This window comes from Pseudorasbora parva, chromosome 20 (genome assembly GCF_024679245.1).
Source record: "Pseudorasbora parva isolate DD20220531a chromosome 20, ASM2467924v1, whole genome shotgun sequence".
NCBI classification, from domain to species: Eukaryota; Metazoa; Chordata; class Actinopteri; order Cypriniformes; family Gobionidae; genus Pseudorasbora; species Pseudorasbora parva.
The window spans coordinates 16488991-16501805 of NC_090191.1; the positions used below are offsets into that span (position 1 = coordinate 16488991).

General features: G+C 45.3%; 22 non-coding genes across 22 annotated transcripts; 12 read left to right on the forward strand and 10 right to left on the reverse strand.

Moving 5' to 3' along the window:
- Positions 1-763: 763 nt before the first annotated feature.
- trnal-cag (transfer RNA leucine (anticodon CAG)) lies at positions 764-846 on the reverse strand. The gene has a single exon. It is a non-coding gene; the product is annotated as a tRNA-Leu (tRNA).
- Positions 847-941: 95 nt separating this feature from the next.
- trnam-cau (transfer RNA methionine (anticodon CAU)) lies at positions 942-1015 on the forward strand. The gene has a single exon. It is a non-coding gene; the product is annotated as a tRNA-Met (tRNA).
- Positions 1016-1795: 780 nt separating this feature from the next.
- On the reverse strand, positions 1796-1878 carry trnal-cag (transfer RNA leucine (anticodon CAG)). Its single transcript has one exon. It is a non-coding gene; the product is annotated as a tRNA-Leu (tRNA).
- Positions 1879-1973: 95 nt separating this feature from the next.
- trnam-cau (transfer RNA methionine (anticodon CAU)) lies at positions 1974-2047 on the forward strand. Its single transcript has one exon. It is a non-coding gene; the product is annotated as a tRNA-Met (tRNA).
- A 782-nt stretch (positions 2048-2829) lies between these two features.
- Positions 2830-2912, reverse strand: trnal-cag (transfer RNA leucine (anticodon CAG)). Its single transcript has one exon. It is a non-coding gene; the product is annotated as a tRNA-Leu (tRNA).
- A 95-nt stretch (positions 2913-3007) lies between these two features.
- On the forward strand, positions 3008-3081 carry trnam-cau (transfer RNA methionine (anticodon CAU)). Its single transcript has one exon. It is a non-coding gene; the product is annotated as a tRNA-Met (tRNA).
- A 960-nt stretch (positions 3082-4041) lies between these two features.
- trnam-cau (transfer RNA methionine (anticodon CAU)) lies at positions 4042-4115 on the forward strand. Its single transcript has one exon. It is a non-coding gene; the product is annotated as a tRNA-Met (tRNA).
- Positions 4116-4895: 780 nt separating this feature from the next.
- Positions 4896-4978, reverse strand: trnal-cag (transfer RNA leucine (anticodon CAG)). Its single transcript has one exon. It is a non-coding gene; the product is annotated as a tRNA-Leu (tRNA).
- A 95-nt stretch (positions 4979-5073) lies between these two features.
- On the forward strand, positions 5074-5147 carry trnam-cau (transfer RNA methionine (anticodon CAU)). The gene has a single exon. It is a non-coding gene; the product is annotated as a tRNA-Met (tRNA).
- Positions 5148-5929: 782 nt separating this feature from the next.
- trnal-cag (transfer RNA leucine (anticodon CAG)) lies at positions 5930-6012 on the reverse strand. The gene has a single exon. It is a non-coding gene; the product is annotated as a tRNA-Leu (tRNA).
- A 95-nt stretch (positions 6013-6107) lies between these two features.
- On the forward strand, positions 6108-6181 carry trnam-cau (transfer RNA methionine (anticodon CAU)). Its single transcript has one exon. It is a non-coding gene; the product is annotated as a tRNA-Met (tRNA).
- Positions 6182-6963: 782 nt separating this feature from the next.
- Positions 6964-7046, reverse strand: trnal-cag (transfer RNA leucine (anticodon CAG)). The gene has a single exon. It is a non-coding gene; the product is annotated as a tRNA-Leu (tRNA).
- A 95-nt stretch (positions 7047-7141) lies between these two features.
- trnam-cau (transfer RNA methionine (anticodon CAU)) lies at positions 7142-7215 on the forward strand. Its single transcript has one exon. It is a non-coding gene; the product is annotated as a tRNA-Met (tRNA).
- Positions 7216-7997: 782 nt separating this feature from the next.
- Positions 7998-8080, reverse strand: trnal-cag (transfer RNA leucine (anticodon CAG)). Its single transcript has one exon. It is a non-coding gene; the product is annotated as a tRNA-Leu (tRNA).
- Positions 8081-8175: 95 nt separating this feature from the next.
- On the forward strand, positions 8176-8249 carry trnam-cau (transfer RNA methionine (anticodon CAU)). Its single transcript has one exon. It is a non-coding gene; the product is annotated as a tRNA-Met (tRNA).
- Positions 8250-9031: 782 nt separating this feature from the next.
- trnal-cag (transfer RNA leucine (anticodon CAG)) lies at positions 9032-9114 on the reverse strand. Its single transcript has one exon. It is a non-coding gene; the product is annotated as a tRNA-Leu (tRNA).
- A 95-nt stretch (positions 9115-9209) lies between these two features.
- trnam-cau (transfer RNA methionine (anticodon CAU)) lies at positions 9210-9283 on the forward strand. Its single transcript has one exon. It is a non-coding gene; the product is annotated as a tRNA-Met (tRNA).
- A 782-nt stretch (positions 9284-10065) lies between these two features.
- On the reverse strand, positions 10066-10148 carry trnal-cag (transfer RNA leucine (anticodon CAG)). Its single transcript has one exon. It is a non-coding gene; the product is annotated as a tRNA-Leu (tRNA).
- A 95-nt stretch (positions 10149-10243) lies between these two features.
- On the forward strand, positions 10244-10317 carry trnam-cau (transfer RNA methionine (anticodon CAU)). Its single transcript has one exon. It is a non-coding gene; the product is annotated as a tRNA-Met (tRNA).
- A 782-nt stretch (positions 10318-11099) lies between these two features.
- On the reverse strand, positions 11100-11182 carry trnal-cag (transfer RNA leucine (anticodon CAG)). Its single transcript has one exon. It is a non-coding gene; the product is annotated as a tRNA-Leu (tRNA).
- Positions 11183-11277: 95 nt separating this feature from the next.
- trnam-cau (transfer RNA methionine (anticodon CAU)) lies at positions 11278-11351 on the forward strand. The gene has a single exon. It is a non-coding gene; the product is annotated as a tRNA-Met (tRNA).
- A 960-nt stretch (positions 11352-12311) lies between these two features.
- trnam-cau (transfer RNA methionine (anticodon CAU)) lies at positions 12312-12385 on the forward strand. Its single transcript has one exon. It is a non-coding gene; the product is annotated as a tRNA-Met (tRNA).
- The last annotated feature ends 430 nt before the right edge of the window (positions 12386-12815 follow it).

Here is a 12815-nt window from a genome sequence, read left to right on the forward strand (position 1 = left end):
ACAAGAGCGTTTAGGCAAAAGAGCGGGTTTCTTCATACCCTTTTGTGTGATTGTCCATTCCTTCATGAGCAATGCGATTGAATTCCAGTCATTTTGTAGGGCAGATGTTGAATAAATGCAGTAATAGTATTCCTCTCATATTCACCTAAAATGGGGCAGTGTCACTACAATGTTTTGTTCAGGTTGAACATAATTCTTTCATTCTCATGATGTTTCTTGTCAGTAGTGATGTAATGTTTCGCTTGACATTTCAAGATTCTCATTCCATGACATTCCATCCCACAGCCCATAAACCCATGACATGTCATTCCAAGAGATTTCCAGGAATTCCTTGCAATGAAATTCTACTGCACCCCCAAAATTTCAGTCCACGACATCACAGTCAAACTCCAAGAATCCCATTGCATCCCTCCAAAGAAACCCCAAACAAAACATGAATACCCTTTCATAAACAAGTTCTCATTCCGGTAAACATTGCAACATGGTATTCCATTGAATGCTATTCTATAAAACATATCCAATTTCATGAAATGTCAGGACATGACATTCCCTGGAAACTGCATGGAAATTCCACAGAATCCCATACATGGCACAAAAGTGTTACTTTAAAGTTCATACGATGCCGGTGGTCAGAGGTACCGTAGTGTTCCATTGGCTCTGACATGAACTGAAATGCAGTGCTTCGTCAATATTAGTGTGTTACTGGGTCAACTTGCCAGAGGGTTAAAGACTCTACCTGGAGCCCGCAACCAAAGGTTAGGTCTGTCAGAAGTGGGATTCGAACCCACGCCTCCAGGGGAGACTGCGACCTGAACGCAGCGCCTTAGACCGCTCGGCCATCCTGACATGACAGCTCACGGTGAGCAGCGTGTTTGGAGCTGCACCGAATGGCAGATGATCCAGAAGCTAGTGCTCCACCACTCACACTGGCCACAGCACATGCCTCGTTGGCGCAGTTAGGCAGCGCGTCAGTCTCATAATCTGAAGGTCGTGAGTTCGAGCCTCACACGGGGCAGAGTGGTGCTTTTTGGCACACAAGAGCGTTTAGGCAAAAGAGTGGGTTTCTTCATACCCTTTTGTGTGATTGTCCATTCCTTCATGAGCAATGCGATTGAAATCCAGTCATTTTGTAGGGCAGATGTTGAATAAATGCAGAAATAGTATTCCTCTCATATTAACCTAAACTGGGGCAGTGTCACTACAATGTTTTGTTCAGTCTGAACATAATTCTTTCATTCTCATGACGTTTCTTGTCAGTAGTGATGTAATGTTTCGCTTGACATGCCATGAATCTCATTCCATGACATTCCATCCCACAGCCCATAAACCCATGACATGTCATTCCAAGAGATTTCCAGGAATTCCTTGCCATGAAATTCTACTGCACCCCCAAAATTTCAGTCCATGACATCACAGTCAAACTCCAAGAATCCCATTGCATCCCTCCAAAGAAACCCCAAACAAAACATGAATACCCTTTCATAAACAAGTTCTCATTCCGGTAAACATCACAACATGGTATTCCATTGAATGCTATTCTATAAAACATGTCCAATTTCATGAAATGTCAGGACGACATTCCCTGGAAACTGCATGGAAATTCCAAAGAATCCCATACATGGCACAAAAGTGTTACTTTAAAGTTCATACGATGCCGGTGGTCAGAGTTACCGTAGTGTTCCATTGGCTCTGACATGAACTGAAATGCAGTGCTTCGTCAATATTAGTGTGTTACTGGGTCAACTTGCCAGAGGGTTAAAGACTCTACCTGGAGCCCGCAACCAAAGGTTAGGTCTGTCAGAAGTGGGATTCGAACCCACACCTCCAGGGAAGACTGCGACCTGAACGCAGCGCCTTAGACCGCTCGGCCATCCTGACATGACAGCTCACGGTGAGCAGCGTGTTTGGAGCTGCACCGAATGGCAGATGATCCAGAAGCTAGTGCTCCACCACTCACACTGGCCACAGCACATGCCTCGTTGGCGCAGTTAGGCAGCGTGTCAGTCTCATAATCTGAAGGTCGTGAGTTCGAGCCTCACACGGGGCAGAGTGGTGCTTTTTGGCACACAAGAGCGTTTAGGCAAAAGAGCGGGTTTCTTCATACCCTTTTGTGTGATTGTCCATTCCTTCATGAGCAATGCGATTGAAATCCAGTCATTTTGTAGGGCAGATGTTGAATAAATGCAGAAATAGTATTCCTCTCATATTCACCTAAACTGGGGCAGTGTCACTACAATGTTTTGTTCAGTCTGAACATAATTCTTTCATTCTCATGATGTTTCTTGTCAGTAGTGATGTAATGTTTCGCTTGACATTTCATGAATCTCATTCCATGACATTCCATCCCACAGCCCATAAACCCATGACATGTCATTCCAAGAGATTTTCAGGAATTCCTTGCCATGAAATTCTACTGCACCCCCAAAATTTCAGTCCATGACATCACAGTCAAACTCCAAGAATCCCATTGCATCCCTCCAAAGAAACCCCAAACAAAACATGAATACCCTTTCATAAACAAGTTCTCATTCCGGTAAACATCACAACATGGTATTCCATTGAATGCTATTCTATAAAACATGTCCAATTTCATGAAATGTCAGGACATGACATTCCCTGGAAACTGCATGGAAATTCCACAGAATCCCATACATGGCACAAAAGTGTTACTTTAAAGTTCATACGATGCCGGTGGTCAGAGGTACCGTAGTGTTCCATTGGCTCTGACATGAACTGAAATGCAGTGCTTCGTCAATATTAGTGTGTTACTGGGTCAACTTGCCAGATGGTTAAAGACTCTACCTGGAGCCCCCAACCAAAGGTTAGGTCTGTCAGAAGTGGGATTCGAACCCACGCCTCCAGGGGAGACTGCGACCTGAACGCAGCGCCTTAGACCGCTCGGCCATCCTGACATGACAGCTCACGGTGAGCAGCGTGTTTGGAGCTGCACCGAATGGCAGATGATCCAGAAGCTAGTGCTCCACCACTCACACTGGCCACAGCACATGCCTCGTTGGCGCAGTTAGGCAGCGCGTCAGTCTCATAATCTGAAGGTCGTGAGTTCGAGCCTCACACGGGGCAGAGTGGTGCTTTTTGGCACACAAGAGCGTTTAGGCAAAAGAGCGGGTTTCTTCATACCCTTTTGTGTGATTGTCCATTCCTTCATGAGCAATGCGATTGAAATCCAGTCATTTTGTAGGGCAGATGTTGAATAAATGCAGAAATAGTATTCCTCTCATATTCACCTAAACTGGGGCAGTGTCACTACAATGTTTTGTTCAGTCTGAACATAATTCTTTCATTCTCATGACGTTTCTTGTCAGTAGTGATGTAATGTTTCGCTTGACATGCCATGAATCTCATTCCATGACATTCCATCCCACAGCCCATAAACCCATGACATGTCATTCCAAGAGATTTCCAGGAATTCCTTGCCATGAAATTCTACTGCACCCCCAAAATTTCAGTCCATGACATCACAGTCAAACTCCAAGAATCCCATTGCATCCCTCCAAAGAAACCCCAAACAAAACATGAATACCCTTTCATAAACAAGTTCTCATTCCGGTAAACATCACAACATGTTATTCCATTGAATGCTATTCTATAAAACATGTCCAGTTTCATGAAATGTCAGGACATGACATTCCCTGGAAACTGCATGAAAATTCCACAGAATCCCATACATGGCACAAAAGTGTTACTTTAAAGTTCATGCGATGCCGGTGGTCAGAGGTACCGTAGTGTTCCATTGGCTCTGACATGAACTGAATTGCAGTGCTTCGTCAATATTAGCGTGTTACTGGGTCAACTTGCCAGAGGGTTAAAGAGTCTACCTGGAGCATGCAACCAAAGGTTAGGTCTGTCAGAAGTGGGATTCGAACCCACGCCTTCAGGGGAGACTGCGACCTGAACGCAGCGCCTTAGACCGCTCAGCCATCCTGACACGACAGCGCATGGTGAGCAGTGTGTTTGGAGCTGCACCGAATGGCAGATGATCCAGAAGCTAGTGCTCCACCACTCACACTGGCCACAGCACATGCCTCGTTGGCGCAGTTAGGCAGCGCGTCAGTCTCATAATCTGAAGGTCGTGAGTTCGAGCCTCACACGGGGCAGAGTGGTGATTTTTGGCACACAAGAGCGTTTAGGCAAAAGAGCGGGTTTCTTCATACCCTTTTGTGTGATTGTCCATTCCTTCATGAGCAATGCGATTGAAATCCAGTCATTTTGTGGGGCAGATGTTGAATAAATGCAGTAATAGTATTCCTCTCATATTCACCTAAAATGGGGCAGTGTCACTACAATGTTTTGTTCAGGTTGAACATAACTCTTTCATTCTCATGATGTTTCTTGTCAGTAGTGATGTAATGTTTCGCTTGACATTTCATGAATCTCATTCCATGACATTCCATCCCACAGCCCATAAACCCATGACATGTCATTCCAAGAGATTTCCAGGAATTCCTTGCCATGAAATTCTACTGCACCCCCAAAATTTCAGTCCATGACATCACAGTCAAACTCCAAGAATCCCATTGCATCCCTCCAAAGAAACCCCAAACAAAACATGAATACCCTTTCATAAACAAGTTCTCATTCCGGTAAACATCACAACATGGTATTCCATTGAATGCTATTCTATAAAACATGTCCAATTTCATGAAATGTCAGGACGACATTCCCTGGAAACTGCATGGAAATTCCAAAGAATCCCATACATGGCACAAAAGTGTTACTTTAAAGTTCATACGATGCCGGTGGTCAGAGGTACCGTAGTGTTCCATTGGCTCTGACATGAACTGAAATGCAGTGCTTCGTCAATATTAGTGTGTTACTGGGTCAACTTGCCAGAGGGTTAAAGACTCTACCTGGAGCCCGCAACCAAAGGTTAGGTCTGTCAGAAGTGGGATTCGAACCCACGCCTCCAGGGAAGACTGCGACCTGAACGCAGCGCCTTAGACCGCTCGGCCATCCTGACATGACAGCTCACGGTGAGCAGCGTGTTTGGAGCTGCACCGAATGGCAGATGATCCAGAAGCTAGTGCTCCACCACTCACACTGGCCACAGCACATGCCTCATTGGCGCAGTTAGGCAGCGCGTCAGTCTCATAATCTGAAGGTCGTGAGTTCGAGCCTCACACGGGGCAGAGTGGTGCTTTTTGGCACACAAGAGCGTTTAGGCAAAAGAGCGGGTTTCTTCATACCCTTTTGTGTGATTGTCCATTCCTTCATGAGCAATGCGATTGAATTCCAGTCATTTTGTAGGGCAGATGTTGAATAAATGCAGTAATAGTATTCCTCTCATATTCACCTAAAATGGGGCAGTGTCACTACAATGTTTTGTTCAGGTTGAACATAATTCTTTCATTCTCATGATGTTTCTTGTCAGTAGTGATGTAATGTTTCGCTTGACATTTCATGATTCTCATTCCATGACATTCCATCCCACAGCCCATAAACCCATGACATGTCATTCCAAGAGATTTCCAGGAATTCCTTGCAATGAAATTCTACTGCACCCCCAAAATTTCAGTCCACGACATCACAGTCAAACTCCAAGAATCCCATTGCATCCCTCCAAAGAAACCCCAAACAAAACATGAATACCCTTTCATAAACAAGTTCTCATTCCGGTAAACATTGCAACATGGTATTCCATTGAATGCTATTCTATAAAACATGTCCAATTTCATAAAATGTCAGGACATGACATTCCCTGGAAACTGCATGGAAATTCCACAGAATCCCATACATGGCACAAAAGTGTTACTTTAAAGTTCATACGATGCCGGTGGTCAGAGGTACCGTAGTGTTCCATTGGATCTGACATGAACTGAAATGCAGTGCTTCATCAATATTAGTGTGTTACTGGGTCAACTTGCCAGAGGGTTAAAGACTCTACCTGGAGCCCGCAACCAAAGGTTAGGTCTGTCAGAAGTGGGATTCGAACCCACGCCTCCAGGGGAGACTGCGACCTGAACGCAGCGCCTTAGACCGCTCGGCCATCCTGACATGACAGCTCATGGTGAGCAGCGTGTTTGGAGCTGCACCGAATTGCAGATGATCCAGAAGCTAGTGCTTCACCACTCACACTGGCCACAGCACATGCCTCGTTGGCGCAGTTAGGCAGCGCGGCAGTCTCATAATCTGAAGGTCGTGAGTTCGAGCCTCACACGGGGCAGAGTGGTGCTTTTTGGCACACAAGAGCGTTTAGGCAAAAGAGCGGGTTTCTTCATACCCTTTTGTGTGATTGTCCATTCCTTCATGAGCAATGCGATTGAAATCCAGTCATTTTGTAGGGCAGATGTTGAATAAATGCAGAAATAGTATTCCTCTCATATTCACCTAAAATGGGGCAGTGTCACTACAATGTTTTGTTCAGTCTGAACATAATTCTTTCATTCTCATGACGTTTCTTGTCAGTAGTGATGTAATGTTTCGCTTGACATGCCATGAATCTCATTCCATGACATTCCATCCCACAGCCCATAAACCCATGACATGTCATTCCAATAGATTTCCAGGAATTCCTTGCCATGAAATTCTACTGCACCCCCAAAATTTCAGTCCATGACATCACAGTCAAACTCCAAGAATCCCATTGCATCCCTCCAAAGAAACCCCAAACAAAACATGAATACCCTTTCATAAACAAGTTCTCATTCCGGTAAACATCACAACATGTTATTCCATTGAATGCTATTCTATAAAACATGTCCAATTTCATGAAATGTCAGGACATGACATTCCCTGGAAACTGCATGAAAATTCCACAGAATCCCATACATGGCACAAAAGTGTTACTTTAAAGTTCATGCGATGCCGGTGGTCAGAGGTACCGTAGTGTTCCATTGGCTCTGACATGAACTGAATTGCAGTGCTTCGTCAATATTAATGTGTTACTGGGTCAACTTGCCAGAGGGTTAAAGAGTGTACCTGGAGCCCGCATCCAAAGGTTAGGTTTGTCAGAAGTGGGATTCGAACCCACGCCTCCAGGGGAGACTGCGACCTGAACGCAGCGCCTTAGACCGCTCGGCCATCCTGACATGACAGCGCACGGTGAGCAGCGTGTTTGGAGCTGCACCGAATGGCAGATGATCCAGAAGCTAGTGCTCCACCACTCACACTGGCCACAGCACATGCCTCGTTGGCGCAGTTAGGCAGCGCGTCAGTCTCATAATCTGAAGGTCGTGAGTTCGAGCCTCACACGGGGCAGAGTGGTGCTTTTTGGCACACAAGAGCGTTTAGGCAAAAGAGCGGGTTTCTTCATACCCTTTTGTGTGATTGTCCATTCCTTCATGAGCAATGCGATTGAAATCCAGTCATTTTGTAGGGCAGATGTTGAATAAATGCAGTAATAGTATTCCTCTCATATTCACCTAAAATGGGGCAGTGTCACTACAATGTTTTGTTCAGTCTGAACATAATTCTTTCATTCTCATGACGTTTCTTGTCAGTAGTGATGTAATGTTTCGCTTGACATGCCATGAATCTCATTCCATGACATTCCATCCCACAGCCCATAAACCCATGACATGTCATTCCAAGAGATTTCCAGGAATTCCTTGCCATGAAATTCTACTGCACCCCCAAAATTTCAGTCCATGACATCACAGTCAAACTCCAAGAATCCCATTGCATCCCTCCAAAGAAACCCCAAACAAAACATGAATACCCTTTCATAAACAAGTTCTCATTCCGGTAAACATCACAACATGGTATTCCATTGAATGCTATTCTATAAAACATGTCCAATTTCATGAAATGTCAGGACATGACATTCCCTGGAAACTGCATGAAAATTCCACAGAATCCCATACATGGCACAAAAGTGTTACTTTAAAGTTCATGCGATGCCGGTGGTCAGAGGTACCGTAGTGTTCCATTGGCTCTGACATGAACTGAATTGCAGTGCTTCGTCAATATTAGCGTGTTACTGGGTCAACTTGCCAGAGGGTTAAAGACTCTACCTGGAGCCCGCAACCAAAGGTTAGGTCTGTCAGAAGTGGGATTCGAACCCACGCCTCCAGGGGAGACTGCGACCTGAACGCAGCGCCTTAGACCGCTCGGCCATCCTGACATGACAGCTCACGGTGAGCAGCGTGTTTGGAGCTGCACCGAATGGCAGATGATCCAGAAGCTAGTGCTTCACCACTCACACTGGCCACAGCACATGCCTCGTTGGCGCAGTTAGGCAGCGCGGCAGTCTCATAATCTGAAGGTCGTGAGTTCGAGCCTCACACGGGGCAGAGTGGTGCTTTTTGGCACACAAGAGCGTTTAGGCAAAAGAGCGGGTTTCTTCATACCCTTTTGTGTGATTGTCCATTCCTTCATGAGCAATGCGATTGAAATCCAGTCATTTTGTAGGGCAGATGTTGAATAAATGCAGTAATAGTATTCCTCTCATATTCACCTAAAATGGGGCAGTGTCACTACAATGTTTTGTTCAGTCTGAACATAATTCTTTCATTCTCATGACGTTTCTTGTCAGTAGTGATGTAATGTTTCGCTTGACATGCCATGAATCTCATTCCATGACATTCCATCCCACAGCCCATAAACCCATGACATGTCATTCCAAGAGATTTCCAGGAATTCCTTGCCATGAAATTCTACTGCACCCCCAAAATTTCAGTCCATGACATCACAGTCAAACTCCAAGAATCCCATTGCATCCCTCCAAAGAAACCCCAAACAAAACATGAATACCCTTTCATAAACAAGTTCTCATTCCGGTAAACATCACAACATGGTATTCCATTGAATGCTATTCTATAAAACATGTCCAATTTCATGAAATGTCAGGACATGACATTCCCTGGAAACTGCATGAAAATTCCACAGAATCCCATACATGGCACAAAAGTGTTACTTTAAAGTTCATGCGATGCCGGTGGTCAGAGGTACCGTAGTGTTCCATTGGCTCTGACATGAACTGAATTGCAGTGCTTCGTCAATATTAGCGTGTTACTGGGTCAACTTGCCAGAGGGTTAAAGACTCTACCTGGAGCCCGCAACCAAAGGTTAGGTCTGTCAGAAGTGGGATTCGAACCCACGCCTCCAGGGGAGACTGCGACCTGAACGCAGCGCCTTAGACCGCTCGGCCATCCTGACATGACAGCTCACGGTGAGCAGCGTGTTTAGAGCTGCACCGAATGGCAGATGATCCAGAAGCTAGTGCTTCACCACTCACACTGGCCACAGCACATGCCTCGTTGGCGCAGTTAGGCAGCGCGGCAGTCTCATAATCTGAAGGTCGTGAGTTCGAGCCTCACACGGGGCAGAGTGGTGCTTTTTGGCACACAAGAGCGTTTAGGCAAAAGAGCGGGTTTCTTCATACCCTTTTGTGTGATTGTCCATTCCTTCATGAGCAATGCGATTGAAATCCAGTCATTTTGTAGGGCAGATGTTGAATAAATGCAGTAATAGTATTCCTCTCATATTCACCTAAAATGGGGCAGTGTCACTACAATGTTTTGTTCAGTCTGAACATAATTCTTTCATTCTCATGACGTTTCTTGTCAGTAGTGATGTAATGTTTCGCTTGACATGCCATGAATCTCATTCCATGACATTCCATCCCACAGCCCATAAACCCATGACATGTCATTCCAAGAGATTTCCAGGAATTCCTTGCCATGAAATTCTACTGCACCCCCAAAATTTCAGTCCATGACATCACAGTCAAACTCCAAGAATCCCATTGCATCCCTCCAAAGAAACCCCAAACAAAACATGAATACCCTTTCATAAACAAGTTCTCATTCCGGTAAACATCACAACATGGTATTCCATTGAATGCTATTCTATAAAACATGTCCAATTTCATGAAATGTCAGGACATGACATTCCCTGGAAACTGCATGGAAATTCCACAGAATCCCATACATGGCACAAAAGTGTTACTTTAAAGTTCATACGATGCCGGTGGTCAGAGGTACCGTAGTGTTCCATTGGCTCTGACATGAACTGAAATGCAGTGCTTCGTCAATATTAGTGTGTTACTGGGTCAACTTGCCAGAGGGTTAAAGACTCTACCTGGAGCCCTCAACCAAAGGTTAGGTCTGTCAGAAGTGGGATTCGAACCCACGCCTCCAGGGGAGACTGCGACCTGAACGCAGCGCCTTAGACCGCTCGACCATCCTGACATGACAGCTCACGGTGAGCAGCGTGTTTGGAGCTGCACCGAATGGCAGATGATCCAGAAGCTAGTGCTCCACCACTCACACTGGCCACAGCACATGCCTCGTTGGCGCAGTTAGGCAGCGCGTCAGTCTCATAATCTGAAGGTCGTGAGTTCGAGCCTCACACGGGGCAGAGTGGTGCTTTTTGGCACACAAGAGCGTTTAGGCAAAAGAGCGGGTTTCTTCATACCCTTTTGTGTGATTGTCCATTCCTTCATGAGCAATGCGATTGAAATCCAGTCATTTTGTAGGGCAGATGTTGAATAAATGCAGAAATAGTATTCCTCTCATATTCACCTAAACTGGGGCAGTGTCACTACAATGTTTTGTTCAGTCTGAACATAATTCTTTCATTCTCATGACGTTTCTTGTCAGTAGTGATGTAATGTTTCGCTTGACATGCCATGAATCTCATTCCATGACATTCCATCCCACAGCCCATAAACCCATGACATGTCATTCCAAGAGATTTCCAGGAATTCCTTGCCATGAAATTCTACTGCACCCCCAAAATTTCAGTCCATGACATCACAGTCAAACTCCAAGAATCCCATTGCATCCCTCCAAAGAAACCCCAAACAAAACATGAATACCCTTTCATAAACAAGTTCTCATTCCGGTAAACATCACAACATGTTATTCCATTGAATGCTATTCTATAAAACATGTCCAATTTCATGAAATGTCAGGACATGACATTCCCTGTAAAATGCATGAAAATTCCACAGAATCCCATACATGGCACAAAAGTGTTACTTTAAAGTTCATGCGATGCCGGTGGTCAGAGGTACCGTAGTGTTCCATTGGCTCTGACATGAACTGAATTGCAGTGCTTCGTCAATATTAGCGTGTTACTGGGTCAACTTGCCAGAGGGTTAAAGAGTCTACCTGGAGTCCGCATCCAAAGGTTAGGTTTGTCAGAAGTGGGATTCGAACCCACGCCTCCAGGGGAGACTGCGACCTGAACGCAGCGCCTTAGACCGCTCGGCCATCCTGACATGACAGCGCACGGTGAGCAGCGTGTTTGGAGCTGCACCGAATGGCAGATGATCCAGAAGCTAGTGCTCCACCACTCACACTGGCCACAGCACATGCCTCGTTGGCGCAGTTAGGCAGCGCGTCAGTCTCATAATCTGAAGGTCGTGAGTTCGAGCCTCACACGGGGCAGAGTTGTGCTTTTTAGCACACAAGAGTGTTTAGGCAAAAGAGCGGGTTTCTTCATACCCTTTTGTGTGATTGTCCATTCCTTCATGAGCAATGCGATTGAATTCCAGTCATTTTGTAGGGCAGATGTTGAATAAATGCAGTAATAGTATTCCTCTCATATTCACCTAAAATGGGGCAGTGTCACTACAATGTTTTGTTCAGGTTGAACATAATTCTTTCATTCTCATGATGTTTCTTGTCAGTAGTGATGTAATGTTTCGCTTGACATTTCATGATTCTCATTCCATGACATTCCATCCCACAGCCCATAAACCCATGACATGTCATTCCAAGAGATTTCCAGGAATTCCTTGCAATGAAATTCTACTGCACCCCCAAAATTTCAGTCCACGACATCACAGTCAAACTCCAAGAATCCCATTGCATCCCTCCAAAGAAACCCCAAACAAAACATGAATACCCTTTCATAAACAAGTTCTCATTCCGGTAAACATCGCAACATGGTATTCCATTGAATGCTATTCTATAAAACATGTCCAATTTCATAAAATGTCAGGACATGACATTCCCTGGAAACTGCATGGAAATTCCACAGAATCCCATACATGGCACAAAAGTGTTACTTTAAAGTTCATACGATGCCGGTGGTCAGAGGTACCGTAGTGTTCCATTGGCTCTGACATGAACTGAAATGCAGTGCTTCGTCAATATTAGTGTGTTACTGGGTCAACTTGCCAGAGGGTTAAAGACTCTACCTGGAGCCCGCAACCAAAGGTTAGGTCTGTCAGAAGTGGGATTCGAACACACGCCTCCAGGGGAGACTGCGACCTGAACGCAGCGCCTTAGACCGCTCGGCCATCCTGACATGACAGCTCACGGTGAGCAGCGTGTTTGGAGCTGCACCGAATGGCAGATGATCCAGAAGCTAGTGCTCCACCACTCACACTGGCCACAGCACATGCCTCGTTGGCGCAGTTAGGCAGCGCGTCAGTCTCATAATCTGAAGGTCGTGAGTTCGAGCCTCACACGGGGCAGAGTGGTGCTTTTTGGCACACAAGAGCGTTTAGGCAAAAGAGCGGGTTTCTTCATACCCTTTTGTGTGATTGTCCATTCCTTCATGAGCAATGCGATTGAAATCCAGTCATTTTGTAGGGCAGATGTTGAATAAATGCAGTAATAGTATTCCTCTCATATTCACCTAAAATGGGGCAGTGTCACTACAATGTTTTGTTCAGTCTGAACATAATTCTTTCATTCTCATGACGTTTCTTGTCAGTAGTGATGTAATGTTTCGCTTGACATGCCATGAATCTCATTCCATGACATTCCATCCCACAGCCCATAAACCCATGACATGTCATTCCAAGAGATTTCCAGGAATTCCTTGCCATGAAATTCTACTGCACCCCCAAAATTTCAGTCCATGACATCACAGTCAAACTCCAAGAATCCCATTGCATCCCT